Below are 9,376 nucleotides of genomic sequence, written 5' to 3'. Positions count from 1 at the left end.
GACATGTATCCATCATCATAATACCAGAGTATTTTCACTGTCCTAAAAATCCTCTGTGCTCTGCCTGTTCATCTGCCCACCCCCAGCCCCAGGCCACCCCTGATCTTGTTATTGTCTCCATAGTTCTGCCCTTTCCAGAATGTCATACGGCTGGGGTCACACAGTGTGCAGCCTTTTCAGATGGGTGTCTTTCACCTAGTCATATATTTAAGATTCCTCCATGTCTTTCATGGCTTAATAGCTCATTTCTTTTTAGTTTTGAATGAATAGCCATTGTCTGAGGGTACCACAATTTATCCATTCACCTACTGAAGGACATACTGGGTGCTTCTAAGTTTGGGTAATTATGAATAAAACTGCCATAAACACCTGTGTGAAGATTTTTGTGTGGACGTAAGTTTTCAGCTCCTCTGGATAAATACTCAGGGATGATTGCTGGACCATGTGTTAAGAGCATGTTTAGTTCTGTAAGAAACTGCTAAACTGTTTTCCTAAGTGGCTGTACCATTTGCTTTCCCACTAGCCATGAACAGGGGTTCTGGTTGTGTCACATCCTTGACAGCTTTTGGTGGCGTTGCTATTCTGGATTTTGGCCATTCTGATAGGTGTATAGTGGTATCTCATTGTTTTAATTTGCATTTCCCTGATGACATATGATGTGGACCATCTTTTCATCTGCTTTTTTGCTATCTGCATGTCTTCTCTGGTGAGGAGTCCATTAAGGTCTTTGGCCCAATGTTTAATCATATTGCTTATTTTCTTATCACTGAGTTTTAAGAGTTTTTTGTATATTTTGGGTAACAGTCCTTCACTGGATGGGTCTTTTGCACATATTATCTGCCAGTCTGTGGCTTGTCTCCTCATTTTCTTGATACTGTTTTTCATAGAGCCAAAGTTTTTAATTTTAATGAAGTCAGTTTATCAATTCTATATTTCCTGCATCATGTCTTTGATGGTGTATCTAAAAAGGCATCACCATTCTCAGGGTGATAGGGTTTTTTTCCTGTGTTATCTTCTAGAAGTGTTACATGTAAGTGTCTGCCCATTTGGAGTTAATTTTTGTGAAGGGTATAAAGTCTGTGTTGTGATTCATTTTTTGCACATGGATGTCCAGCACCATTTGTTGAAGAGACTTGTCCAACTTTCCACTGTTTTATTCCCAGTGGCTGCCCGGTGCTCCGCAAATAGTAGGTGCTCAATAAACATTGATTAAATAAATGAATGGGAAGAGTGTCCCAAGCCAAGATTTGTAAAAATAGCATCAGGAAGGTTAAAAGCAAGTCTTGCAAAAGCTGTAGAAACCACCAAAAATGGGGTCTTTAAATTTTGTGTCAAGTAAGAAAACAAGTATTGACGGATGAGACAAGCCCATACAGGGCAGAGCATGACACAGGGCGAGGGAGAGAAGGCAGAGCTCTCCACCTGGCTTCTGTTTCAGTCCCTCCAGTCAGGGACAGGCAGAGAATGGAGTCTCGGTCTCTTCCAGATGCTCTGCCTCTACCTGAGGAAGCCCGGGGCAGGAGACGGGATGGGTAAAAGTGGGCCAGGGAAGTGCACATCACATCAGGCTCAGTTCTGTCCTCTCTTTGCGAGGTCACTAGGATGACAGATGTGACAAATGCCATCCTGAGGGCTGAGCCTCGCAAATTAGAGTGTTGACCTTCTGTGTTTGTTCAGGGAGTGGTAGGTGGGGGGAAGGCTCCTGACAGTTATGTGGCCAGGAGAGAAAAGCATCAAAATGAGATAAGCGAGGTTTCTTCCTTTCTGTCCAGTCTCCGTCCCTGGGTGAGGGGCCAGGAGCTAGGGTGAGGTGTCTAGGGAAGTCCCAGGGAGCTGCTAGCTGTGGGGTGCTTTGCTCTTACAGGTGGTGGCAGTGGTGTGCTGAGTCCCCCGGCATGAGTTAAGCACTGGTTACCTGCATAAGGGAGCTAGAGAGCAGAATTTCAGGACCCAGGAGACCTAGGGCCAGTGACCCGTGACCGCAGCCCACAGACATACATGGCCTGGTCCAGGCAGCATTTGGCCACATGGCATGAAGTTCTGTTCTTCCTTGCATGGTTTTTTTTGACTGAAAATATTTTAAATGTTGTCATCTCCTTGAATACTCAGAAATGTTCACATGGTTACTCTTGAAATCGGAGGTGGAGGCCAGAGGACTCTGGGCCAGGGTGCTCACATGGAGCCAGAGGCAAGCCACCCCGCCTAACAGGGTGACGCGCTGAAATAGCCCCGCAGATGCCTTGTTAGGAAGCAGGGGAAGTGAAACTTTTCATCTGCACATCAGCTGCTGTTAAGCGGGAGAAACACAAAGGCTGCCCCATGAGCAAGCCGGGGACATTTGGTGGGAGCGGCTCTCCCGGGTCCTCCTGACAGCGCTGCGGGGTCAGGCCAGAGGGCCGGGCTGTGGCACGTCCCAAAGTGGGGCTGACCTCACCTCTTCGGCTCACAACCCCACCTTCTAAAACCCAGCACAATTACTTTAAGTGAAAACAGAAAGTAGCGACACCTTAATAAATTAATAAATGAAGTAAATTAATGTTTAGAGGTTGCTTGCTATGCGCTGGATGCTGTTCGAGGGGGTGAGGTATGACCATGAATGACACAGACGCGAATCTGGGCTCCACGGAGCCAGCCTTCGAGTGGCTGGGAGAAACGGATGATAAGCAAGCGAATAGGAGAGAAGGGAATATGATAGAAGAGTAGAGAATAACAAGTCTTTAATGTCACGTATAATAAAGGCTATAATGAAAAAGTTGGATAAAGGGGTGGAGATGACAGTGGAGGCTTTTTAGATAGGGCATAGTATAGTAATGATTTATGACTTATTAGGGTTTCTGAACCTTGATGCTATGGACACTTTAGACTGGAAAATTATTTGCCGTGGGGACCATCCAGTGCATTATAGAGGTGTTTAGCAGCCTTCCTGTCCTTTGTTAAAAAGTGCTAGCTGTATCCCTCTCCTTCAGTTGTGACAGTCAAAATTGTGTCCAGACATTGCCAATGTCCCCTGGGGCCAAAGTTATCCCAGCCTTTGCAGCTATAAATAAAGCACCCTGCCTTCGGAGGGTGTGGTGGACTGATTGGTAGCCCCCCAACACATATGTCCACCTCCTAATTCCTGGAACCTATGAGTAATATCTGATACGGAATAAAATGTGATTAAATTAAGGGTCTTGGGAGGAGGTGCTAATCCTGGCTTATTCCCTGCGCCCTGATGCCATTGCGGGGCAGAGGAGACTAGACAGAGCCACACAGAGGAGAAGGCAGTGTGAAGACAGAGGTCGGGGGGACTGATGCGGCCACAAGGGAAGGACGCCGAGGAACATCCATGGCGGTGAGAAGGTGGAAGCAAGGGACGCACTCGCCCTTAGAGCCTCTGGAGGAAGTGGGGCCCCGCCCCAGCTTTGACGTCAGACCTCTGGCCTCCGGAACTGTGAGAGAACACATTTCTGCTGTCTAAGTCACCGGAGTTGGGAGAATTTGTAACAGCAGCCGCAGGAAGCTAATACAGGAGGCATGCAACCGTGAGTGTGGTTTCCATAACAAATGCTTTAACCCCAGGTTCAAATTCCCACTGGAGAATTTATGAAAAGGGCCATTGACACGGATGAGGGTGGCCCTTTTTGCAGATCACACACAGGTGGAAGAGTTAGTAAAAACTTTGGCTGGTGGACACCAGACACCAGATGTCCACAGGTAAGCTGTACATGGATAAAGTGCCCAGATCTGAATGCCAGAGCCTCTTCTTGGTGCCCTCAGACCCAACGGGAAAGTGCCAGGGTGACGTGGCTTAGCAGTAACAGGACAAAAATAGCCCTTGGGGATTTTCATCTATAGTAAAATCAGGATGAGTCAACATTATTTGAGACCAGATCCTCCTAGGCCACAGGGTAACAGTGGTTGTCCAGCTGATGAGATTAGAGAGATTTCATTTTCTTTTCCAAAGTTCCTCTAATGTGGTTCTAAGGCTTTGACTGTTACACAAAGGTCAAATTTGGTATCAGGGGGTATGGCTGATCAGGCTCTGCATGGAGCCCTGGGTTCAGTGGGCACCACACTTAAACATTCAATGGGGAGCGACCAGTATGGGGAAGGGCCTTGAAACTCTGCCCACAGGAGACAAGAGAGAACTGGGCAGCCTGGCCCTGCTGTCAGATCCCCACCAGGCTGCCCTTCATGCCTCTAGCAATGCTTTGGGGAAGAATGAGGATATTCAAGAGCTGGATTTCAGCTCTGAGCGCCATGGCCCTTCCATGGAACCAGCAGTTTTCAAAGTGAGATCTGTGGACCCTTGTGGGTCCCTGAGACCCTTTCAAGGACCTACAGGGTCAAATTATTATTTTCATAATAATATGAAGACACAATTTGCCTGGTACAAAAGCAATGATGGCATGTAAAACTGCCTGTACCTTAGCATGACTGAAAGCATTAAATTGTGCTGGTAGCCAATGCATTCTTTATACCTAAGCATTCAGAATTTAAAAAAAGAGAAAAAATTTCTGGTTTTATTTAAAAATGTCCTCAGTGAAGCAGTTAAAATTATTAATACTATTACATCACAATCTTTGCATACACCACTTTTTTATTTTCCATGTGGCAAAATAACATGTATACATAAAACACCTTTGGGAACACCACAGTACAATGGCTGCCTCCGGGAAGAACAAAAGATCCATTCAAACGGCAAGACAGAGCAATGGATTTTCATTTAACAGCATATTAAAGTTCACTGATACGATTTCAGATCCCATATGGCAATTAGCCTTTAGAAATCATCGCTTATCAGAGAAGTAGCAGAGAAGAACCGTCTGATTTGCCAGCTGAATTAGCTGGGTTTGTTTGTTTTCATGGAATACCATCTTCTCTTGAAACTATGGTTAGTCAGAATGGAGGATCTGGCAGACAGGTGTTTGAACTGAATGAAGTGATCCTGTCCCTTCAAAGAAAACAATTGACAGTAATTGTTGCCACTGACGATGGCCCTGGAGTTTTGTTTTGTTTGGTTTTTTTTGAGAGGGCATCTCTCATATTTATTGATCAAATGGTTGTTAACAACAATAAAATTCTGTATAGGGGACTCAATGCACAATCATTAATCAATCTCAAGCCTGATTCTCAACAGTCTCCAATCTTCTGAAGCATAACGAACAAGTTCTTACATGGTGAACGAGGTCTTACGTAGTGAATAAGTTCTTACATGGTGAACAGTGCAAGGGCAGTCATATCACAGAAACTTTTAGTTTTGATCATGCATCATGAACTATAAACAATCAAGTCAGATATGATTATTCATTTGATTTTTATACTTGATTTATATGTGAATCCCACATTTCTCCCTTTTTTTTAATGAAATGCTGAAGTGGTAGGTAGATAGATGCAAGATAAAGGTAGAAAACATAATTTAGTGCTGTAAGAGGGCAAATGTAGATGATCAGGTGTGTGCCTGTAGACTAAGTATTAATCCAAGCTAGACAAGGGCAACAAAGCATCCACGGATGCAGAAGATTTCTCTCAAAACGGGGGGGGTGAGGTTCTAAGTCTCACCTCTGTTGATCCCCAGTTTCTCACCTGATGGCCCCCCTGCGACTGTGCCTGTCTTAGGTTGTTACTCCCTTGAGGAATCTTACCCGTCTCTGGCTAACCAGTCATCTTCCGGGGCCATACAGGGAAATGTAAAGTTGGTAAGTGAGAGAAAAGCAATATTCTTTGAAAAGGTTAGCTTTTTACTTCTTTGCAGATTTATGCCCTGTGGCTTCTATGCCCAGCATTTGTCTTGAGGTATCTTTACCACTTGGAAGAATTATGATACTTGGTAATTTTCTATATGAGGCATGAATTCTACTAAAGGGCTGTAATTAGGAAGGAAGAAGAAAAGCTATAGAAGTAGCAGACAGAAGAAAACATGGGAAGATTGATTATTTCTTTGACATAACTTCTTGTAGAGTAATATAAGCATGTATAGGTTTTAACAAACTACTAATTAAATTGTGTACACACATTAACAGAATAGGAATACAGATACATAAAAAAAACAGACCTACAATTACCAGCCATATCCAGTGAAACCAAGAAAACCAGTTAGGTACCCTAGGCATTTGTGAAAACTTATCAATAATATGATGGATATTGTCTAACTGAATTTGAATAATTTGAGAAAAATCAGACAAATTAAAATGACACATTCCTGAGAACTGTTCACATCCCATATGTTCTTTTAACAGTAGATAGTCTATAGTCACTGATTTTGGAGCACTGCAACTTGCACTTCTTCTAATTCTTGGTTGAGTTCCGAGAATACAGATTCAGTCAAATATGTTGTTTTACTGTATGCACAGGCCAGCTTAGTTATCTCCTTCTTCATTCCAATGGCAAGTCCAGGACCCGGCGGGATGAATGCAGCTACAACTGCAACAGCGCCAGGAACTTTGTTGAAGTTTTTTGATGATCATCTTCTGGAGTGACTCTTCCAGAGGATGTTGATGTTGGAAGTTCTTCTTCATATCGTATCTTAATTCGTTTTCTGGGTAGCCAAATTAGGCTTTGATCCTCTGTATAAACACAAACAAAACCTTTGCCCACACTTTGATATAACCTTTATACTATTGTGAAGAACCTATTGGAGACCATCACACGGGAACCGCATTTTTTTTAAGAGAAAGAAATATTATCAGAAACATGTACTTCCATAGCTGATCATCCAACACCTTCAAAAGATCAAAATTAAGGATATGTAAAGCATGCATTAATTGTTGATTTGCAGTTAATTTTATCCTATCAGGGATTAATCTCCCCCTTTTTTTTGTTATCATTAATCTGCAATTACTTGAAGAATATTATGTTTACTAGGCTCTACCCTACACCAAGTCCCCCCCACAAACCCCATTACAGTCACTGTTCATCAGCATAGCAAAATGTTATAGAATCACTACTACTTGTCTTCTCTGGGTTGCACAGCCCTCCCCTTTCCCCCACCCCCCACATTATACATGCTAATCATAATGCCCCCTTTCTTCTTCCCCACCCTTATCCCTCCCTACCCTCCCATTCTCCCCAGTCTCTTTCCCTTTGGTAACTATTAGTTCATTCTTGTTCTGTGATTCTGCTGCTGTTTTGTTCCTTCAGTTTTTCCTTTGTTCTTATACTCCACAGATGAGTGAAATCATTTGGTACTTGTCTTTCTCCACCTGGCTTATTTCACTGAGCATAATACCCTCTAGCTCCATCCATGTTGTTGCAAATGGTAGGATTTGTTTTCTTCTTATGGCTGAGTAATATTCCATTGTGTATATGTACCACATCTTTATCCATTCATCTACTGATGGACATTTAGGTTGCTTCCATATCTTGGCTATTGTAAATAGTGCTGCAATAAACATAGGGGTGCATCTGCCTTTTTCAAACTTGAGTGCTGCGTTCTTAGGGTAAATTCCCAGAAGTGGAATTCCTGGGTCAAATGGTAAGTCTATTTTGAGCATTTTGAGGAACCTCCATACTGCTTTCCACAATGGTTGAACTAATTTACATTCCCACCATCAGTGTAGGAGGGTTCCCCTTTCTCCACAACCTCGCCAACATTTGTTGTTGTTTGTCTTTTGGATGGTAGCCATCCTTACTGGTGTGAGGTGATATCTCATTGTGGTTTTAATTTGCATTTCTCTGATAACTAGCGATGTGGAGCATCTTTTCATGTGTCTGTTGGCCATCTGAATTTATTTTTTGGAGACTGTTCAGTTCCTCTACCCATTTTTTAATTGGATTATTTGCTTTCTGTTTGTTGAGGTGTGTGAGCTCTTTATATATTTTGGATGTCAAGCCTTTATCGGATCTGTCATTTACGAATATATTCTCCCATACTGTAGGATGCCTTTTTGTTCTATTGATGGTGTCCTTTGCTGTACAGAAGCTTTTCAGCTTGATATAGTCCCACTTGTTCATTTTTGCTTTTATTTTCCTTTCCCAGGGAGATATGTTCAAGAAGAGGTCACTCCTGTTTATGTCCAAGAGATTTTTGCCTATGTTTTTTTCTAAGAGTTTTATGGTTTCATGACTTACATTCAGGTCTTTGATCCATTTCAAATTTACTTTTGTGTATGGGGTTAGACATTGGTCCAGTTTCATTCTCTTACATGTAGCTGTCCAGTTTTGCCAGCACCATCTGTTGAAGAGACTGTCATTTCCCCATTGTATGTCCATGTCTCCTTTATAGAATATTAATTGACCATATATGTTTGGGTTAATGTCTGGAGTCTCTAATCTGTTCCACTGGTCTGTGCCTCTGTTCTTGTGAATGGCCCTGGAGTTTTTAAGTGAAAATTTGAATTGTAGGATATTTCTTTCTTTCTGCCGCCATGATCTTGACAGCTTCCCAATACTTAAAGTGTCCTTATAAGAGATGATGTTAATGAATATGGTGTTTTGATCTCATATAATGAAATACGTCAACATTTGGAAGACCTGCAGAGCTCCGCAAACCAGTGTGTCCCAGAATGACCAGTACATGGGATTACAAAACCATGCATGGACAAAAGATGCATTCAAACAGCAAGACAGAGCAGTGGATTTTCACTTAACAGCGTATTAAAGTTCACTGATAAGATTTCAGATCCCATATAGCAATTAGCCTTTAGAAACCATCGCTTGTCAGAGAAGTAGCAAAGAATATCTGAAATTATCTAAAAAGGCTATAAAAATACTCCTCTGATTTCCAGTTGCGTCTCATGAGGCCAAATTTCTTTTTCTGTGTGCTTCAACCAAGACAATATATCTCAGCAGACTGAATGAAGGCGAAGCAGATACGAGATTCCAAGTGTCTTCTATAAAGCCAGGCATTAAAGAAATTTGTAAACATGTAAATAATCTTAATATATTTTATGTAAAATATGTAATAATTTTTACAATAAATTTTTCATTTGGAATATATAGTAATTTTTCATAAAAATATTATTTATGTTTACTGTAATAATACTTTTTTCTATTTTTAAATGAATTAAAGAATTTCTCAGCTTAATTTCTAAGTATCAATAAATACAATCCATATAAACAAGAGATCTTTGGGTTCTTGAACATCTTTAAGAATGTAAGGGAGTTTGGAGACCAAAAAAGTTGAGAACTGCTGCCCTCTGTCTGCTAAAATGTAGGAGATAAGCTCTGTAAAGATATAAGTGGCTGCCACACTGGGGAAAATTTCAGAGATCCAGAGACCTGGGCATCCAGGGTGAAGAGCAAACTTTTGCACCTTGCATCCCCTACCACCAAGAACAGGGCCCAGTACATGCTGGGGCTCTTTGGCATTTGGAGCTTATATCATCCTTGGGAATTCTGTCCTGACTCATTTATCATGTGACTTGGGGGTCTGCCACTTCTAAGTGGGGCCCAG

The sequence above is a fragment of the Manis javanica genome, unplaced genomic scaffold (genome assembly GCF_040802235.1).
Source record: "Manis javanica isolate MJ-LG unplaced genomic scaffold, MJ_LKY HiC_scaffold_25, whole genome shotgun sequence".
NCBI lineage: Eukaryota > Metazoa > Chordata > Mammalia > Pholidota > Manidae > Manis > Manis javanica.
This window is presented reverse-complemented; position numbering follows the sequence as displayed.